Genomic DNA, 22,712 nt, shown 5'->3' on the forward strand with positions numbered 1-22,712 from the left:
TGCTTACAAGCTAAAAATTTAAGCAGGAAGCACCAGCAACTCGGTCAATAAAAAAGGGGTCAGATGAAGCAGATGCAAAGCCAGACGACTGGTTTGCTAGCACAGACTGGAATAGGTTCCGGGATTCTTCCCGATGGCATTGAGGAGTACACCACATCAGTCATTGGCTTCATCAATAAGTGCATTGATGATGTCGTCTCCACAGTGACTGTACGTACATACCCCAACCAGAAGCCATGGATGACAGGCAACATCCTCACTTAGCTAAAGGCTAGACCTGCCGCTTTCAAGGTGTGGGACTCTAACCCAGAAGCTTATAAGAAATTCCGCTATGCCCTTCGATGAACCATCAAACAGGCAAAGCTTCAATACAGGACTAAGATCGAATCGTACTACACTGGCTCAGACGCTCGACGGATGTGGCAGGGCTTGCAAGGCATTAAACACTGAAAAATGGAAGCACAGCCGAGAGCTGCCCAGTGACATGAGCCTACCAGACGAGCTAAACAACTTTAATGCTCGCTTCGAGGCAATTAACACTGAAACATGCATGAGAGCATCCACTTTTCCGGGCAACTGTGTGATCACACTCTCCGCAGCCAATGTGAGTAAGACCTTGAAACAGGTCAACATTCACAAGGCCGCAGGGCCAGATGGATTACCAGGATGTGTACTGCGAGCATGCACTGACCAACTGGCAAGTGTCTTAACTGAAATTTCAACCTCTCCCTGTGCAAGTCTGTAATACCAACATGTTTTAAGCAGACCACCATAGTGTTCTTGGGCACAGGGACTAAGGTAAACTGCCTAAATGGCTGTAGCCATGAAGTGCTTAGAAAGGCTGGTCATGGCTCACATCAACACCATTAACCCAGAAATCCTAGACCCACTCCAATTTGCATACCACCCTAACAGATCCACAGACGATGCAATCTCTATTGCACTCCACACTGCCCTTTCCCACCTGGATGAAAGGAACACCTACGCGAGAATGCTATTCATTGACTACAGCTCAGCGTTCAACACCATAGTGCCCTCAAAGCTTATCAATAAGCTAAGGACCCTGGGACTAAACTCTCCCTCCACAACTAGATCCTGGACTTTGACGGGCCGCCCCCAGGTGGTAAGGGTAGGTAACATCACATCTGCCACGCTGATCCTCAACATGGGGGCCTGTCAGCGGTGCGTGCTCAGTCCCCTCCTGTACTCCCCGTTCACTCATGACTACACGGCCAGGCACGACTCCAACACCATCACTAAGTTCGCCTATGACAACAGTGGTAGGCCTGATCAGAGACAACGATGAGACAGCCTATAAGGAGGAGGTCAGAGACATGGCCATGTGGTGCCAGGACAACCACCTCTCCGTCAAGATGTTCAAGACAAAGGAGATGAATGTGGAAAACAGGAAAAGGAGGACCGAGCATGCCCCCATTCTCTTCGACGTGGCTATAATGGAGAGCTGAGAGCTTCAATTCCTTGCTGTCCACATCTCCAAGAAACTAACATGGTCCAAGCACACCAAGAGTCATGAAGAGGGCATAAAAAACAACAATTCCCCCTCAGGGGACTGAAAAGATTTGGCATGGATCCTCAAAAGGATCTACAGCTGCACCATCGAGAGCATTCTGACTGGTTGCATCACTGCCTTTTATTGCAACTGCTCATCCTCTGACATCAAGGCACTACAGAGAGTAGTGTGTGTGGCCCAGCACATCACCGGGGCCAAGCTTCCTGCCATCCAGTACCTCTATACCAGGCGGTGTCAGAGGAATGCCCTAAAAATGGTCAAAGACTCCAGCCACCCTAGTCAAAGACTGTTCTCTCTGCTACCGCACGGCAAGCGGTACCAGAGCGCCAAGTCTAAGTAAAAGAGGCTTCTACCCCCAAGCCATAAGACTGCTGAACATGATTTGCATTGCCCCACCACCCCCTCTTCTCCACCGCTGCTACTCTTATTATCTATGCATAGTCACTTTAATAACTCTACATGCATGTACATATTACCTCAATTACCTCGACTAACCGGTGCCCCCACACATTGACGCTGTACTGGTACCCCCTGTATATAGTCTCGCTATTGTTATTTTCTGCTGCTCTTTAATGACTTGTTCCTTTTATTTCTTATTCGTATTTTGTAAGCCTTTCCCTGTAAGGCTTACAAGGAAAGACATGTATATACTTCCCTGTAAGGGCTACACCTGTTGTATTCAGCACTTGTGACTAATAACATTTCATTTGATTTGAATAATGCATATACTGAAACATCAACATGTCAAAACTAGTGGCTGTTCCTGAAACAAGGCAAATCTTTCAACAAGACAATTCCTCTCCACAGAATTTTGTGATGTTTTCACATAAAAAAAATTATACTCTGAAATTGAGAAATAGACTGCTACAGTGAATGATGGGGAAATTATATAAAGTTAAGTTGACCAGTCAATCTGCCACCATCTGTTAGCAATCAATTTGACTATCTTCCAATTCACTGACAGTGACTCACTGACAGTGACTCACAGTGTACACTCACATAGGTTACTGTTGTGTCATCACAGAGGTCTTTAACCAACCATACCCAGGGTACAGTAGTTAGTCATTTGGGCTCCTCAGCATGTCCTGTTGAGTCTGTCAGAGCACACAGTTCCCCAAATCCTGATTAACATGTTACAGTCACAACTGCTGAGGCTGGAAGAATGACAAGATTATAATCTCTCCACCTTTTTCCTACAGCGCTCTCGATTTGTATGGTTGGGGACCTGGGGTTTACAGATACAAACCTGTTGTCGGTGTAACTCAAGATCACGATAGCCCACTGAGCTACAGTAGAGCTTAGGTATGAGCTCTCGGAGCTAGCATGGGTCTTCAGGTCTCAGGTAGAGTTACTCATTCTGTACACCTAACCACCTCAGCCACACTTGCATGCATTCTCTTTTGAAGAAAATTTGTGCTTGGTCAAAACATGTTTGGGTAGAGAAAAATACTGTGTAAAATCATGCAAGAATATTTCACAAAAGGAAGTATATATAATTTAACTAAAGGATTTAAAAATAGCTGTATAGCTATGGCCCATTAGAATAATCTTCACATGCTTCAAAACAGCCAGCTATTGAAATGTAATTAACCTTCTCACAGAGACACCAAGCAGTCGGAAGAGTCAACATCTCGTGAGGTGACTTGACACAAATCCAGAACAAAAAACTCAAACCGGGTAAGGATTCCTCCTCTAAGAATGTTCTAAAAAATAACAAGACACCTGATTGAGAAAGGCGACTTGGTAGGGTGCCAAGGAACATTGTGAAGTCGAGGGACTGGACTGGCAAGGGTCCAGCTAGAAATGAAAAGTGAAACACGCTCCAGTGGTCAGTCGGTTCCTGCCTGTCAGATCAAGTACAGATGTAGGACCTTCATTTGATCTGAACTTTAAAACTTGTAGGGTATGAGGTTTAAAAAGGCTACTGAAGTTTGTAATTTCCACATGGACATTTTTGACATGATTTTACCTTACGAAAAATGCATCAACCCTTACAAAAATGTCCATTAATTATACTCCACATATTAATTAACATTTCCTGTCGCTGCAGGATTATTTTACTTCTGTAGCAAATTAAGATCTGACATCTGTAGTGTGGAGTGTAGGGACCAGGGGAGAGATTCAGGCCACGCCTTCGGTGCATTCAATTACAAAATAAAGACGAACACAAGAGGCATGCAGTGCAATAGGGAAAGTAGTTTTACTAAGGCACATTAATAAACTATGATTCAGACATTTGGGAGTGAATAAATGACTTATTTTTCAAATGAACACAGTTTGGGGTCATTTCAACTCAAATTATGTATTTCCTAATGAGCCAAAAATCTATAATTAGCTAAATATTGAAATGAGTGTGTAACAACATATTTAGCACACCTTCACATAATAATATATGATACTCAGGGGAGTGACTTGAATAGTTTTTTTACTCAGCGAAATATGAATCATCCATTTATTTGAGAGCCAGGCAGAAGTGAGACTTAATACATAGAAATCGTCAACAACATTTTCCATGCACAAGCAGACATGTTTCATGATAGTACATCCATTTTGCGCAATGTGAAACATGACAAGTTGTTCAATTTCCATTTTGTGGTTACTCAAGTCTGATTAGGATAAATTTGGCTATTTTCGCATTATATGTAGCAGTTGTCCCTTTTCAGGTTTAGAAAAAGTTACTTCTAAATGCTAACTCCCGTTCGTATAAGCTGGTTAGCATACATAAGATACAGTGCCTTGCAAAAGTATTCATCCCCCTTGGAGTTATTCTTATTTTGTTGCATTACAACCTGTAATACAAGTAGATTTTGTATTTGGATTTCATGTAATGGACATACACAAAATAGTCAAAATTGGTGAAGTGAAAAAAAAACTTGCTTCAGAAAATAAAAAATAAAAAAAGTGGTGCATGTATATGTATTCACCCCCCTTTCCTATGAAGCCCCTAAATAGGATCTGGTGCAAACAATTGCCTCAGAAGTCATATAATTAGTTAAATAAAGTCCAACTGTGTGCAATCTAAGTGTAACATGATCTGTCACATGATCTCAGTAAATATACATCTGTTCTGAAAGGCCCCAGAGTCCGCAACACCACTAAGCAAGAGGGGACCCACCGAGCAAGCGACACCATGAAGACCAAGGAGCGCTCCAAACAGGTAAGGGGCAAATCTAATCTGCCCGAGGGAGTTATTCAAATGGCACCTCCGTTGCGATGTCCCCTGAATGCCCATCTGCTAGACGTGGCCCACTAGCTGTCTGGAGCATATCAGCTGCTAGCTGAATCGGTCCATCGGACAATTTCTTGGGCCACTATAACCTATTCTGTCAATTGGACTGGTCCCCTTTACCGCACGGAACTGGTCCCCATTACCAATCCATCACGACTGGTCTACCGACGTAAACGCACGAGGAGGCTCCGCACAAGGAGGCTATAAAAAGACTTTCCCCGTCGCGATGTCCCTCTGAGGCCCTTCTGTTAGCTTGTTATCCCCAGCCCGCTAGCTGTCTGAATCGCCGCGTCTCCAACCAGCCTCACTACTCACTGGACCCTATGATCACTTAGCTACGCATGCCTCTCCTTAATGTCAATATGCATTGTCTATTGCTGTTCTGGTTAGTGATCGTCTTATTTCACTGTAGAGCCTCTAGCCCTGCTCAATATACCTTAGCCAAGCCTTTAGTTACACCTCCCACACATGCGATGACATCACCTGGTTTAAATGTTTCTAGAGACGATATCTCTCTCATCATAATTACTCAATGCCTAGGCCTACCTCCACTGTATTCACATCCTACCATACCTTTGTCTGAACATTATGCCATGAATCTATTCTATCGCGCCCAGAAACCTGCTCCCTTTACTCTCTGTTCCGGACATACGAGACGACCAGTTCTTATAGCCTTTAGCCGTACCCGTATCCTACTCCTCCTCCTCTGTTCCTCTGGTGATGTAGAGGTTAATCCAGGCCCTGCAGTGCCTAGCTCCACTCCTATTCCCCAGGTGCTCTCAGTTGTTGACAACTGTAACCGTAAAAGCCTTGGATTCATGCATGTTAACATTAGAAGCATCCTCCCTAAGTTTGTTAAATTCACTGCTTTACCACACTCTGCCAACCCGGATGTCCTAGCTGTGTCTCAATCCTGGCTTAGGAAGACTACCAAAAACCCTGACATTTGCATCCCTAACTATAATATTTTCCGACAAGACAGAACTGCCAAAGTGGGCGGTGTTGCAATCTACTGCTGAGACAGCCTGCAGAGTTCTGTCTTACTATCCAGGTCTGTACCCAAACAATTCAAGCTTCTACTTTTAAAAATCCACCTTTCCAAAAACAAGTCTCTCACTGCTGCCACTTGCTATAGACACCCGGGCCATCCTACAATCTAAGCTTGATGCCCTCAAACTCACACAAATGATCAATGAACCTACCAGGTACAACCCCAAAGCTGTAAACACGGCACCATCGTAGAGATCATCCTAACCAACTTGCCCCCTAAATACACCTCTGCTGTTTCAAACAAGATCTCAGTGATCACTGCCTCATTGCCTGCGGTTAAACGACCACCCCTCTTCACTGTCAAATGCTCCCTAAACACTTCAGCGAACAGGCCTTTCTAATAAACCTGGCCCGGGTATCGTGGAAGGATACTGATCTCATCCCGTCAGTAGAGGATACCTGATTATTCTTAGGAAGTGCCTTTCTCACCATCTTAAATAAGCATGCACCATTCAAAATTTTTTAGAAACAGATATAGCCCTTGGTTCACTCCAGATCTGACTGCTGGCCATGCTTTCTACCTGGCTACACCTACCTTTCTACCTATTACCGACTATTTTGAAACCGACCGTACCTTCTCCGCTATGCAATCTGGGTTCAGAGCTGGTCACGGGTGCACCTCAGCCACGCTCAAGGTCCTAACTGTGCAGCCATATTCATCGAACTGGGCAAGGCTTTCGACTCTGTCAAATCACCACATTCTTATCGGCAAACTCAACAGCCTTGGTTTCTCAAATGATTGCCTCGCCTGGTTCACCAACTACTTCTCTGATAGAGTTCAGTGTGTCAAATCGGAGGGCCTGTTGTCCGGACCTCTGACTATGGGGGTGCCACAGGGTTCAATTTTCGGGCCGACTCTTCTCTGTATACATCAATGATGCCGCTCTTGCTGCTGGTGATTCTCTGATCCACCTCTACGCAGACTACACCATTCTGTATACTTCTGGCCCTTCGTTGGACACTGTTAACTAACCTCCAGACAAGCTTCAATGCCATACAACTCTCTTTCCGTGGCCTCCAACTGCTCTTAAATGCAGGTAAAACTAAATGCATGCTCTTCAACCGATCGCTCCCCACACCTGCCTGCCCGTCCAGCATCACTACTCTGGACAGTTTGACTTAGACTATGTGGACAACTACAAATACATAGGTGTCTAGTTCGACTGAAATCTCTCCTTCCAGACTCACATTAAGCATCTCCAATCCAGAATTAAATCTAGAATCGGCTTCCTATTTCGCAACAAAGCATTCTTCACTCATGCTGCCAAACATACCCTTGTAAAACTGACCATCCTACCGATCCTCGACTTCGGCGATGTCATTTACAAAATAGCCTCTAACACTCTACTCAACAAATTTGATGCAGTCTATCACAGTGACACCGGTTTTGTCACCAAAGCCACACATACTATCCATCACTATGACCTTAATGCTCTCGTTGGCTGGTCCTCGCTTCATACTCGTCAAGCTGGTATCTCACTGGTCACCCAAAGCCAATTCCTTCTTTCCTTCCAGTTCTCTGCTGCCAATGACTGGAAAGAATTGCAAAAATCACTGAAACTGGAGACACATATCTCCCCCCACTAGCTTTAAGCATCAGCTGTCAGAGCAGCTCACAGATCACTGCACCTGTACTTAGCCCATCTGTAAATAGCCTATCTGTAAATAGCCCATCCAACTACCTCATCCCCATACTGTATCTATCTATCTAGCTCCTTTGCACCCCAGTATCTCTACTTGCACATTCATCTTCTGCACATCTACCATTCCAGTGTTTAATTGCTATATTGTAATTACTTCGCCACCATGGACTATTTATTGCCTTACCTCCCTTATTTGTACACACTGTATATAGACTTTTTATACTGTATAATTGACATTTTATTCCATGTGTAACGCTGTGTTGTTGTATGTGTTGAACTGCTTTGCTTTCTTGACCAGGTTGCAGTTGTAAATGAGAACTTGTTCTCAACTAGCCTACCTGGTTAAATAAAAGTGAAATAAAAACTATATTTTTTTAAGTTGTGGAGAAGTACAGATCAGGGTTGTGCTATAAAAAAAATCTGAAACTTTGAACATCCCACGGAGCACCGTTAAATCAATTAAAGCAACACTTGAGTTGTTTAAAAAATAAAAAAATGTCCCATCCAACTTGACACCACAACAAACTTGTCAAGAAAGAAAATGACACCACAAAGCTCCCCAAACTTGTCAAGAGAGGGAAACACAAAATTCACAGACCAGGCAAGTCAAGAGAAAAAGAGAGCAAAGATGACCTAAAACATAAAGTGCTTGCTTGGCTATCTTTCACATGTTCCTTTCCAGAGCTATGGTGGATGGGTGACAAAGCTGCTCTGTCTTGGCTTGTAGTGTGTGAAAAGGTTGGAGTTGTGCTGACCTAATGTAGTGTGATGTTCCATGGTTCAGCAGAGGGAGGTTTGAGAGGAATAGGTAATTGCTGGGTTGACAGATAACCCAAAGCTAACTATTACGAGGAAATAAACCACTATTGACTCTACCAGTCATTGATTGTAACAATAAACTGAAAATTCACAGACTGCAAGACCACAGATAGTGTCGGTCAGTTACAAAGGTCTATCACAGAGTCTTCTACAGGGTACCCAGCCTCCTATCAGCTTTCACATCTATTTCAAATTGAACCTCAGCCTTACGGATTAACACTACACTGATCTAGGGACAGTCTGAAAAACAGTTTCTGCTCCAGCCCTATATAATAGAATCCCATCTTGGTAGAACAAAATGACAGAGCTAACATTTTTGCACTAGCTACAATTGGCTGGCGTCTATTTCTGGCTGTATGGAGCCGATGCTGTTCAGAGATGAACTGGCACAATGTCAGTTCACTTGACACAGTGGACTAGCTGGGCTCTAATAAATCTGATTATGCACCCTCCTCCACAGTTGGACCTGCCTCTCTCCTCTCTACTCCTCAGGACCCACTTGCCATCTAGCCCACTGCACATAGTTGCGGGAAGTACGGGTGCAGTGTTTAAAGTACTTTAAAGTAAAAATACTTTAAAGTACTACTTTGGTAGTATCTGTACTTTCCTAGGTATATTTGACTACTTTTACTCCACTACATTTCAAAACAAAATAATTAACTTTTTCCCTGACACCCAAAAGTACATTGTTACATTTTGAATGCTTAGTAGGACTGGAAAATGGTACAATTCACACACTTATCAAGAGAACATCCCTGGTCATCGCTACTGCCTCTGATCTGGTGGACTCACTAAACACAAATGCATTGTTTGTAAATGATGTCTGCGTGTTGGAGTGTTCCCCTTGGCTATGGTTTGGTTTGCTTTATATAAGGAATGGGAAACTATTTATACTATACTTTAATTTTGATACTATATTTTAATTTTGATACTATATTTTAACAATTAAATTTACTTTTAATACTTAAGTATATTTAAAACCAAATACTTTTCGAATTTTACTCGTAGTATTTTACTGGGTGACTTTCACATTTTCTATAAAAGGTATCTTTACTTTTACTCAAGTATGCCAATTGGGTACTTTTTCCATCACTGGTGCTGTAAATGAGATGTTTTTAATTGTAATATATTTGCAACAAAAAACTGTTTTCCCTTTGTCATTATGGGGTATTGTGTATAGATGAGGATTTGTTTTATTTAATCCAATTTAGAATAAGGCTGGGGGGGGTCTGAATACTTAACGAATGCACTAATATATATCACATACATGCATGGAGTACCAGTCAAAAGTTTGGACACACTCATGGTTTTTCTTTATTTTTACTATTGTAGAATAATAGTGAAGACATCTAAACTATGAAATAACACATATGGAATCATGTAGTAATGACAAAAGTGTTAAATAAATCAAAATGTTATTTGAGATTCTTCAAAGTAGCCACCCTTTGCAGTGATGACAGTTTTGCACACTCTTGGCATCCTCACATTCAGCTTCAGCTGTAATGCTTTTCCAACAGTCTTGAAGGAGTTCCCACATATGCTGAGCACTTGTTGGTTGCTTTTCCTTCACTCTGCGGTCCAACTCATCCCAAACCATCTCAATTGGGTTGAGGTCAGGTGATTGTGGAGGCCAGGTCATCTGATCACTCTCCTTGGTAAAATAGATCTTACACAGCCTAGACATGTGTTTTGGGTCATTGTTGAAAAACAAATGATATCCCACTAAGCGCAAACCCGATGGGATGGCAAATCGCTGCAGAATGCTGCGGTAACCATGCTGGTTAAGCGTGCTTTGAATTCTAAATAAATTACTGACAGTATCACCAACAAAGCACTGCCACACGATCACACCTCCATGCTTCACGGTGGGACCCACACATGCAGAGATCATCCGTTCACCTGCGTCTCACAAAGTCGGTTGGAACCAATCATCTCAAATTTGGACTCATCAGACCAGAGGACAGATTTCACCAGTCTAATGTCCACTGCTCGTGTTTCTGGCCCAAGCAAGTCTCTTATTATTGGTGCCCTTTAGTAGTTGTTTCTTTGCAGCAATTCGGCAACAAAGGCCTGATTCACACATTCTCCTCTGAACAGTTGATGTTGAGATGTGTCTGTTACTTGAACTCTGAAGTGTTTATTTGGGCTGCAATCTGAGATGCAGTTAACTCTAATGAACTGATCCTCTGCAGTAGAGCTAACTCTGGGTCCTCATTTCCTGTGCCGGTCCTCATGAGAGCCAGTTCATCATAGCGCTTGATGGTTCATGCGACAACACTTGAAGAAACGTTCAAAGTTCTTGAAATTTTCCAGATTGATTGACCTTCATATCTTAAGTAATGATGGACTGTCGTTTCCATTTGCTTATTTGAGCTGTTCTTCCCATAATATGGACTTGGTATTTGACCAAATAGGGCTATCTTCTGTATACCACCCCTACCTTGTCACAGCACAACTGATTGGCTCAAACACCTTAATTAACTTTTAACAAGTCATACCTGTTAATTGAAAAGCATTGCTGGTGACTACCTCACTCCGTTCAGAATTGTGCAAACTGGCTCTAATCAGAATAGAACGAGTGGGAGGCCCCGGTGCACAACTGAGAAAGAGGACATGTACATTAGTGTCTAGTTTGAGAAACAGATGCCTAACAAGTCCTCAACTGGCAGCTTCATTAAATAGTACACACAAAACACCAGTCTCAACGTCAACAGTGAAGAGGCGACTTCGGGCTGCTGGTCTTTTAGGCAGAGTTGCAAAGACAAAGCCATATCTCAGACTGGCCAATAAAAAAGATTATGATGGGCAAAAATAAGACACTGGACAGAGGAACATACTTTGTATGAAACTATTTTATGAAGCTGCCAGTTGAGGACTTGTGAGGCGTCTGTTTCTCAAGCTAGATACTCTAATGTACATGTCCTCTTGCTCAGTTGTGTTAAAATGATCAACTTGGATTAGCTAACACAACGTGCCATTGGAACACAGGAGTGATGGTTGCTGATAATAGGCCTCTGTACACCTATGTAGATAATCCATAAAAAATCTAATCTGCTGTTTCCATTTACAATAGTCATTTACAACGTCTACACTGTATTTTGGATACGTTGATGTTATTTTAATGGACACATTTTTGTTTTTCTTTCAAAAACAAGAACATTTGTAAGTGACCCTAAACTTTTGAATGGCAGTCTAGATAATCCTGATATAGTTCTAACACACAGTGAGAGGGGGACTGTGATGCAGAGGATACTTGGTGCTTGACAATCAGTTCCACTTTGTGATACTGTGATAGTGTCTTCACATCACAGGCTGCACTGACACTGCTACATTATCTACAAACAGTATATTATTGGGCCTAACTCAATTGAAATGCAATATCTATCCTCCCTCGTAGTGTGTGGCACAATGAAGTTGACAACCAAATCTTTCTAAGTTGATTCCTCCTGTGTTTAGGACTCTTGCTGACAAATAACAAGTAATTAAAGTAGTAATTTCAGATTGTGACAAAACAAGTGTAGAGAAATATTGTACCATCTAAACCATTGTGAAATATATTTTCAATCACCAGCTGTTTTAAGATAGTGTTAAAAAATGAAAGTAAAATATGCAAAAACAAAACATAAGAACAGAAAGCATAGAAAAAGCATTAGAACTTATCTACTGCTTTTTAGACTTGCTTTCAATGAGACTGATCTATAACTCACATTTCTATGGGGAATTTGGTCTGTTGCCCCAAAAGGTTATATTGCAGCTTTAAAAAGGAATACTAATCCAGTGAAATGTAAAAAGTGGCCGAGGATGATAGTAGCCTAGCCCAATACGTTCTTGGAGAGCAGAGGTCTTTCTTAGAAAACGGCAGAGCCTGACAAGATGCCAGTTAAGTCAAAATGTCCTGTATATTACATTGAGATTTTTATTTTATCAACTCTTTACTCAATTACTCCCTGCTCCGTCTCTGGACCAATTTTGACCTTTAATCAAATGTAATGCCATTTGTTATGGTCTTTCCACAGAACAATACTTTTACAATCCCAATTGGTCTCTCAAAACATGGTACATATCATTCGATGCATATCCCACAAACTCAGCAAAAATAGAAACGTCCCCTTTTCAGGACACGGTCGGTGAAATATAATTTGTAAAAGTCCAAATAACTTCAGATCTTCAATGTAAAGGGTTTAAACACTGTATCCCATGCTTGTTCAATGAACATGCACATGTGGAACAGTCATTAAGACACTAACTGTAACAGCTTAGACAGTATGCAATTAAGGTCACAGTTATGAAAACGTAGGACACTAAAGAGGCCTTTCAACTGACTCTGAAAAACACAAATCAAGATGCCCAGGGTACCTACTCATCTGCGTGAACGTGCCTTAGGCATGCTGCAAGGAGGCATGAGGACTGCAGATGTGGCCAGGGCAAATGTTTGCATTGTCCGTACAGTGAGACGCATAAGACAGAGCTACAGGGAGCCAGGACAGACAGCTGATCGTCCTCACAGTGGCAGACCACATGTAACAACACCGGCACAGGATCGGTACATCCGAACATCACACCCGCGGGACAGGTACAGGATGGCAACAACAACTGCCCGAGTTACAACAGGAACGCACAATCCCTCCATCAGTGCTCAGACTGTCCACAATAGGCTGGACTGAGGGCTTGTAGGCCTGTTGTAAGGCAGGTCCTCACCAGATATCACTGGCAACAACGTCACCTATGTGCACAAACCCACCATCGCTGGACCAGACAGGACTGGCAAAAAGTGCTCTATACTGACAAGTCGCGGTTTTGTCTCAACAGGGATGACAGTCAGATTTGCTTTTATCATCAAAGGAATGAGCGTTACACCAAGGCATGTACTCTGTAGCGGGATCGATTTGGAGGTGGAGGGTCCATCATGGTCTGGGGCGTTGTGTCACAGCATCATCGGACTGAGCTTGTTGACATTGCAGGCAATCTCAAGGCTGTGCGTTACAGGGAAGACATCCTCCTCCCTCATGTGTTACTCTCCCTGCAGGCTCATCCTGACATGACCCTCCAGCATGACAGTGCCACCAGCCATACTGCTCATTCTGTGTGTGATTTCTGGAAGACAGGAATGTCAGTGTTCTGCCATGGCCAGTGAAGAGCCCGCATCTCAATCCCAATGGGCACGTCTGGGACCTGTTGGATCGGTGGGTGAGGGCTAGGGCCATTCCCCCAAAAATGTCCGGGAACTTGCAGGTGCCTTGGTGGAAGAGTGGGGTAACGTCTCACAGCATGAACTGGCAAATCTGGTGCAGTCCATGAGGAGGAGATGCACTTCAGTACTTAATGCAGCTGGTGGCCACACCAGATACTGACAGTGGTTTTTGATTTGGACCTCCCTTTGTTCAGGGACACATTCTTCCATTTCTGTTAGTCACATGTCAGTGGAACTTGTTCAGTTTATGTCTCAGTTGTTGAATCTTGTTAATGTTCATACAAATATTTACAGATGTTAAGTTTGAAAATAAACGCAGTTGACAGTGAGGATGTTTCTTTTTTTCTGAGTTTATTGTACATACAGTTGAAATCGGACATTTACATCCACCTTAGCCAACTACATTTAAACTCAGTTTCACAATTACTAACATTTAATCCTCGTAGAAATTCCCTTAGGTCAGTTAGAAGAAAGTGGTGATCCTAAGAATTTGAAATGTCTGAATAATAGTAGAGAGTGACTTATTTCAGCTGTCAGAATAACAGTTGAGTATCTTCAGGCATTTGGAAATTGCTCCCAATGATGAACCAGACTTGTGGAGGTCTACAATTTTTTTCTGAGGTCTCGGCTGATTTCTTATGATTTTCTCATGATGTCAAGTAGACACACTGAGTTTGAAGGTAGGCCTTGAAATACATCCACAGGTACACCTCCAATTGACTCAAATGTCAATTAGCCTGTCAGAAGCTTCTAATTACATAATTTTCTGGAATTTTCCAAGCTGTTTAAAGGCACAGTAAACTTAGTGTATGTAAACTCCTGACCCACTGGAATTGTTATATAGTGAATTATAAGTGAAATAATCTGTCTGTTGTTAAAACATTGCTTGTGTCATGTTGGATAATTACTTGTGTCATGCAAAGTAGTTGTCCTAACTGACTTGCCAAAACTATAGTTTGTTAACAAGAAATTTGAGGAGTGGTTGATAAACAAGTTTTAATGACTTCAACCTAAATGTATGTAAACCTCCGACTTCAACTGTATCATATCCCAACCAAAAACTGTGGGTAAATGGCAACAAAATCAATCAGATACAAAAACAAGTGACAAAATGGAATCGCAATTCAATCATGTAAGACATGTTGCAAGGACTACTGTATAAAGGGAAAACCAGCTACGTGGCGAACACCAATGCCGCTGTCCCAGACGAGCTAAAAACCTTTTTACGCTTGCTCCAAGGAAAACATTGATCCTCCTATGAGAATCCCCGCTGCAGGGTGCTCTCTTTCTCTGTGGACAAAGTGAGTAAGACTTAAGTCTGAGAATACTTTCAAAGACCATGGTGCCCTACGGAGCTGTGAGGGGAACAGCAGATGGTATGGCTGGGCACTGTTCATCCACCTTACCACTGAGGAACATATTCAATGGTGGAACAAACTCTCCCCATCTCATTGTGTAAACCCCACCTCTTTAAGGAATACCTAGGATAGGATAAGTAATCATGTTTAGATGCACTATTGTTGTCCATCATTGTCCCTGTACCCAACCAAACAAATGTAATGTTAAATGTCTTGCCTAAACAAAGCTTAAGTCTGAGAATCGCCCTGTGGCACTTCATGATCTCATTGATAGTTTCAAGTTGTCCAGTGTCCCTTAGAAACTTGCCTAAGCTGGTCACTTCAGGACCAAATCAGCTCCACCTTACCTGACACCCTGGTTACCTGACACCCTGGACCCACTTCAAAATGCATTGCACCTCAACAGATCCACGGACAACTGCCACAGCACTGCATACTGCCCAATCACATATTGACTAAATGAATACCTATATGAGAATGCTATTAAATGACTACAGCTCAGCTTTCAACACCATAGTCCTTCCAACCTGGTCATTAAGCTCAGGACCCTGGGACTGAACACCTCCCTGCTATGATCAATGCCTCTCCGTAGCCAATGTTTTTTATTTTATTTTTTAATTAACAGGTAGGCCAGTTGAGAACAACTTCTCATTTACTACTGCGACCTGGCCAAGATAAAGCAAAGCAGTGCGACACAAACACAGAGTTACACATGGGATAAACAAACAGTCAATAACAATAGAAAAATCTATATACAGTTTGTGCAAATGTAGTAAGATTAGGGTGGTAAAGGCAATAAATAGGCCATAATGGCAATATAATTACAATTTAGCAATTAAACACTGGCATGATAGATGTGCAAGTTAGAGATACTAGGATGCAAAGGAGCAAAAATATAACAATATGGGGATGAGTTAGTTGGGTGGGCTATTTACAGATGGGCTGTGTATGGGTGCAATGATCGGTAAGCTGGTGCTTAAATTCTTTGGGACAAGGGGCAATATTTTCACGCCCGGATGAAAAGCATGTCCAAAGTAAACAGCCTGCTACTCAGACCCAGAAGCTATTATTAGTAGATTTGGATAGAAAACACTGAAGTTTCTAAAACTGTTTGAATCATGTTTTTTCATTGGGAATCCAGATTTCTAATCGACTTTCCTGCAGTTCCTATCGCTTCCACTGGATGTCAACAGTCTTTATAAATTGGTTGAGGTTTTTCCTTTGAGAAATTAACACTGTTCAGAATGATGGCACGGGGGGGGGTGTACTCTTTGTTAGAGGTGCGTGACCTGAAAGCATGCTCCACTTTGTTTTCCTCCGGTATTGAACACAGATTCAGTCTTCAATTTGATCTATTATTTACGTAAAAAATACCTAAAGTTGTAGTACAAAAGTAGTTTGAAATGTTTAGACAATGCTTACAGGTAACATTTGAGATATTCTGTAGTCACGTTGCGCAAGTTGAACCTGTGTTTTTCTGGATCAAACGCGCCAAATAAATTGACATTTTGGATATATATCGACGGAATTAATCGAACAAAAGGACCATTTGTGATGTTTATGGGACATATTAAGTAAGGTAAGGCATGAATTATATTTTTATTTCTGCGTTTTGTGTCACGCATGCAGGGTTGAAATATGCTTCTTTGTTTACTGGGGTGCCATCTTCAGATAATAGCATTGTTTGCGTTAAAGCATTTTTGAAATCTGACACGTTGGTTGGATTCACAACAAGTGCAGCTTTAATTTGGTATATTGAATGTGTGATTTCATCAAAGTTGAATTTTCATAGTAATTTATTTGAATTTGGCGCTCTGCATTTTCACTGGATGTTGGCCAGGTGGGAAGCTACCGTCCCATATATCCCAGAGAGGTTAAAGCTACTGAGGGAGGTTTCAGTGATTTTTTTTTGCAATTCTTTCCAGTCATTGGCAGCAGAGAACTGGAAGGAAAGGCAGCCAAAGAAGGAGTTTGCTTTGGAGATGACCAGTGAAATATAACTGCTGGAGCGCGTGCTACGAGTGGGTACTGCTATTGTGTCCTGGGTAACGTTCTTGTTACTTACAACCTCATGCTAATCGCATTAGCCTACTTTAGCTCAACCGTCCCGTGGACGGCACACCGATCCCGCATGACGTTGTAAGTAACAAGAACATTTCCCAGGACATAGACATATCTAATATTGGCAGAAAGCTTAAATTCTTGTTAATCTAACTCCACCGTCCAATTTACAGTAGCTATTACCGTAAATTATTACCATGCTATCGTTTGAGGAGAGCACAATTTTGAACATGAAAATGTATTAAACTAATTAGGCACATATGGGAAGTATTGATACAACATTTTGAACAGAAATACGAGCCTTTTGGACCTAGACTTGGCGCTCCGGTACTGCGCGGTAGCAGAGAGAAACGTCTATGATTTGGGTGACTGGAGACTATGAACATTTTTGGGGCCTTCCTCTGACAACGCCTTGTATATAGGTCCTAGATGGCAGGAAGCTTGGCCCCAGTGATGTACTGGGCTGTACGCACTACACTCTGTAGCACCTTACGGTCGGATGCCGAGCAGTTGCCATACCAGGCGGTGATGCTCTCAATGGAGCAGCTGTAGAACTTTGAGGATCTGGGGACCAATGCCAAATCTTTTCAGTCTTTTAATGGGGAAAAGGCATTGTTGTGCCCTCTTCACAAATTTCTTGCGGTGTTTGGACTATGATAGTTTGTTGGTGATGTGGACACCAAGGACCTTAACTCTCGACCTGCTCCACTATAGCCCCGTCAATATGAATGGGGAAGTGTTTGGCCATCCTTTTTCTGTAATCCACAATAATCTCCATTGTCTTGCTCACGCTGAGGGAGAGGTTGTTGTCCTGGTAACACAATGCCATGTATTCAACCTGCCCACTATAGACTGTCTCATCGTTGTCGGTGATCAGGCCTGCCACCGTTGTGTAGTCAACTTAAAGATGGTGTGTGTCATGCTTGGCCACGCAGTCGTGGGTGAACAGGGAGGACAGGAGGGGACTAAGCATGCACCCTAAGGAGCCCCCGTGTTGAGGATCAGCGTGGCAGATATGTTGTTGTCTACCCTTACCACCTGGGGGTGGCCCATCAAAGTCCAGGATCCAGATGCAGAGGGAGGTGTTTAGTCCAGGGATCCTCAGCTTAGTGAGCATTTTCTTGTTTGTTTATAGCCTTATACAGCTCGTTGAATGCAGTCTTAGTGCCAGCATCGGTTTGTGGTGGTAAATAGACGGCTACAAAAAATATAGATAAACTCTTGGTAGATAGTGTGATCTACAGCTTATCATGAGGTATTCTACCTCAGGTGAGCAATACCACGAGACTACCTTAAATATTAGACATTGCGCACCACCTCTTATTGACAAATAGACACACCCCCACCCCATCGTCTTAACGGATGTAGCTGTTCTGTTCTGCCGATGCAAGGGAAAACCCAGCCAACTACACTGCTCAAAAAAATAAAAGGGAACACTTAAAACAACACAATGTAACTCCAAGTCAATCACACTTCTGTGAAATCAAACTGTCCACTTAGGAAGCAACACTGATTGACAATAAATGTTACATGCTGTTGTGCAAATGGAATAGACAACAGGTGGAAATTATAGGCAATTAGAAAGACACCCCCAATAAAGGAGTGGTTCTTCAGGTGGGACCACAGACCACTTCTCAGTTTCTATGCTTCCTGGCTGATGTTTTGGTCCCTTTTGAATGCTGGCGGTGCTTTCACTCTAGTGGTAGCATGAGACGGAGTCTTACAACCCACACAAGTGGCTCAGGTAGTGCCGCTCATCCAGGATGGCACATCAATGAGAGCTGTGGCAAGAAGGTTTGCTGTGTCTGTCAGCGTAGTGTCCAGAGCATGGAGGCGCTACCAGGAGACAGGCCAGTACATCAGGAGACGTGGAGGAGGCCGTAGGAGGGCAACATCCCAGCTGCAGGACCGCTGCCTCCGCATTTGTACAAGGAGGAGCAGGAGGAGCACTGCCAGAGCCCTGCAAAATGACCTCCAACAGGCCAGAAATGTGCATGTGTCTGCTCAAACGGTCAGAAACAGACTCCATGGGGGTGGTATGAGGGCCCGATGTCCACAGGTGGGGGTTGTGCTTACAGCCCAACACCGTGCAGGGTGTTTTTAATTTTCCAGAGAACACCAAGATTGGCAAATTCGCCACTGGCGCCCTGTGCTCTTCACAAATGAAAGCAGGTTCAGACTGAGCACATGTAACAGACGTGACAGTCTGGAGATGCCGTGGAGAACGTTCTGCTGCCTGAAACATCCTCCAGCATGGCCAGTTTGGCGGTGGGTCAGTCATGGTGTGGGGTGGCATTTCTTTGGGGGGCCGCACAGCCCTCCATGTGCTCGCCAGAGGTAGCCTGACTGACATTAAGTACCGAGATGAGATCCTCAGACCCCTTGTGAGACCATATGCTGGTGCGGTTGGCCCTGGGTTCCTCCTAATGCAAGACTATGCTAGACCTCATGTGGCTGGAGTCTGTCAGCAGTTCCTGCAAGAGGAAGGCATTGATGCTATGGACTGGCCCGCCCATTCCCCAGACCTGAATCCAATTGAGCACATCTGGGACATCATGTCTCGCTCCATCCACCACAGACTGTCCAGGAGTGGGTGGATGCTTTAGTCCAGGTCTGGGAGGAGATCCCTCAGGAGACCATCCGCCACCTCTTTAGGAGCATGCCAAGGCATTGTAGGGAGGTCATACAGGCACGTGGAGGCCACACACACTACTGAGCCTCATTTCGACTTGTATTAAGGACATTACATCAAAGTTGGATCAGCCTGTAGTATGGTTTTCCACTTTAATTTTGAGTGTGACTCCAAATCCAGGCCCTCCATGGGTTGATAAATATGATTTCCATTGATAATTTTTGTGTCAGCACATTCAACTATGTAAAGAAAAAAGTATTTAATAAGAATATTTCATTCATTCAGATCTAGGATGTTTTTTTAGTGTTCCCTTAAGTTTTTTTGAGCAGTGTATATATTATCCATGTCGTTGTTCAGCTATGACTCCGTGAAACATAAGCTTTTACAGTTTTTAATGTCCCGTCGGTAGGATAGTCTCAAACGGAGCTCATCCAGTTTAGAGGCAGGTTGCCCACTCACTGACATTCTCACAAGGTACCCTGATCTTCGCCCCCTGTATTTCCTTCATGTGAATGACAGGGATTTGGGCCTTATCCTTCGCGTTCAACTCAATAAAGAAAAAATCTTTGTCCAGTTTGAGGTGAGTAATCTGATATCTGGTCAGATTACTCACTGATATCTGGTCTGATATCCAGAAGCTTTTTTCAGTCATAAGAGACAGCAACATCAACATTATTTACAAAATAAGTTAAACAATTCTAAAAGAACTCACAAAATAGCACAATTGGTTAAGAGCCCGTAAAACGACAGCCATCCCTTCCGCCAACATTTTTAAACCTCCCTTTGCAACTGGATCCTGGACATCCTGATGGTCCACTCCCAGGTGGTGAATGTAGGCACCACATTCACCATGCTGACCCTCAACAAGGGGCGCCACTTAGGGGTGCATGCTAAGTCCCTTCCTGTACTCCATGTTCAGCCACGACTGCGTGGCAGTGCACAACTCCAACAATATAATTAAGTTTGCAGATGACAACGGTGGTTGGCTGGATCACCGACGACAATGAGACAGCCTACAGGGAGGAGGTCAGAGACCTGGCAGTGTGGTGCTAACCTTTCCCTCAATGTCAGCAAGACAAAGGAGATGATCGTGGACTACAGGAAACAGAGGGCTGAGCACCCATATCCACATCAACAGGGCTGTAATGGAGAAGATCCAGAGCTTCAAGTTCCTTGTTGTCCACATCACTAAGGAATTATCATGGTCCACACACACAAACGCATTCGTGAAGAGAGCACGACAACGCCTCGTCCCCCTTCAGGAGGCTGAAAATATTTGTCATGGGCCCACAGATCCTCAAAAAGTTATACAGCTCTACCCTTGAGAGCATCTTGACTGGCTGCATCACCGCTTGGTATGGCAACTACTTGGCATCCAACAGCAAGACACTACAGAGGGCAGTGTGTACAGCCCAGTACATCACTGGGGCCGAGCTTCCTGCCATGGAGGACCTCTATGTCAGAGGAAGACCCTAAAAAAAGTGCCATCTGATGTAGGTATTAATAATATTTAGGAGGGGAAACCCTGGCAATACCTGCTTAGTTACATAGATACATCTGCAACACTGATGTCTTCTCTCTCGTCTTCTCTCTGCGAGAATGATAACGCCCATCTCTGTCCATGACTTGAAGCAATACTTTAGAGCAACAGTATACATCTATGAAATACTACAATTTGTCTCCTGTCTAGTAGGCTATTTGATATACAAATCGGAAGAAAGTGTGTTTGATCAAAACACTCATGTTCAACTATGCAAATAGCAAAAACTTGTTTCCAAACACTTATTGAACAGTTAAATGACTCACGAGCTATAGACACAGCATGCACTGCATTCCAAGACGAGAAAATAATAGAATACTGTCAGAAAATGTGCATGCATTCATCGATAGCTTTAACTCAAACAGCGCACAGACTATTCACGACATGTGTAGGAGCAGCAGGCTTGGCTTTTGCGGTCTTTATCTTGCTTCATATGTTGCGCTGCTGTGTGCAACTGATGTGGGCTGCTGTATCGGCGCTAGAATTATGGAATTTCATTGTGCGATCAGTGTGTGTTTGTTACAACCATCATGCTGGTGGTTACAATGTAGCCTATTTTAAAAGAATGCCTTTCGGCCAACAAACAGTTGTCAAAGAAGGTAGATAGTAGGCTAATGTGGTCCATTCCTCACCATTAGTATATTCATCAAATCAACCACTTGCTATTTGTATGGAGGAAAACATGCAACATATCGGGAAAATATTGAGAGCTTACCTTCAGAGTATTCTCAAGTCAACATTCATGAGTGGAACGATATTCGATAAATCCTAAATGAAACAACCGTTTATGAGAAATAATAGAAGCGACTGGTGGTGGGCAGTATAGGTATCAAACCGCACGAGCCTCTGCTCCATGCACCTGACAGCTCGCTCTGTTGATGCAACGCATAGAGGAGAAAAACCCACACAGCAGAAATCAAGATGCCACTAAGACCCGGCATGGCGGATGGACTAGGGACAATTAATTGTTTTTGGCTGCTAAACTGTTGTGATGGAGACAATTGCGTAGGGAATATAGAGTATAATTATGAATTATTTATACAAATGTTTTCCTTCAGCACATAGACAATTGCCACCAAACATAGAACTGACTTCACAACAATGAATTGCTCTACCATATTTTCAACAAAACATATACACAGAGTTTACAACACCTTCCTAATATTGAGTTGCAACCCCTTTTGCCCTCAAAACAGCCTCAAACCGTTGGGGCATGGACTATAAGGTGTCGAAAGCTACCCACAGGGATGCTAGCCCATGTTGACTTAATTTCTTCCCACATTTGTGTCAAGTTGGCTGGATGTCCTTTGGGTGGTGGACCATTCTTGATATACACGGGAAACTGTTGAGCATGAAAAACCCAGCAGCGTTGCAGTTCTTGACAATCTGGCGTGCCTGGCACCTATTACCATATCCCGTTCAAAGGCACTTAAATCCGTTGTCTTACCCATTCACCCTCTGAACGGCACACATAGGCAATCCATCAAGGCTTGAAAATCCTTCTCTAACCTGTCTCCACCCCTTCAGATGTTCCTAATGTTTTGTACACTCAGTGTATTATATTTTTGGGGTATTTTAAAAATGGTTAAAAAATATTTTGTCAGAGATATGAATACTTGTGCCGAACAGACTTATGTAAGCATACATCTAGACCTTGT

General features: G+C 43.0%; 1 protein-coding gene across 6 annotated transcripts in view; it reads right to left on the reverse strand.

Annotated features, from left to right (window-relative positions):
• The window catches only part of LOC124041834 (disks large-associated protein 1-like), a 119,672-nt gene extending 97,722 nt beyond the window's left edge, over positions 1-21,950 (reverse strand). For all 6 annotated transcript variants that reach the window (XM_046359895.1, XM_046359897.1, XM_046359898.1 and 3 more), the window contains exon 1: positions 21,770-21,950. The gene's annotated coding sequence lies outside the window, so the exon portion shown is untranslated. The remainder of the gene's footprint in view (positions 1-21,769) is intronic.
• Between the last annotated feature and the right edge of the window lie 762 nt (positions 21,951-22,712).

The sequence above is a fragment of the Oncorhynchus gorbuscha genome, linkage group LG08, assembly GCF_021184085.1.
Source record: "Oncorhynchus gorbuscha isolate QuinsamMale2020 ecotype Even-year linkage group LG08, OgorEven_v1.0, whole genome shotgun sequence".
NCBI lineage: Eukaryota > Metazoa > Chordata > Actinopteri > Salmoniformes > Salmonidae > Oncorhynchus > Oncorhynchus gorbuscha.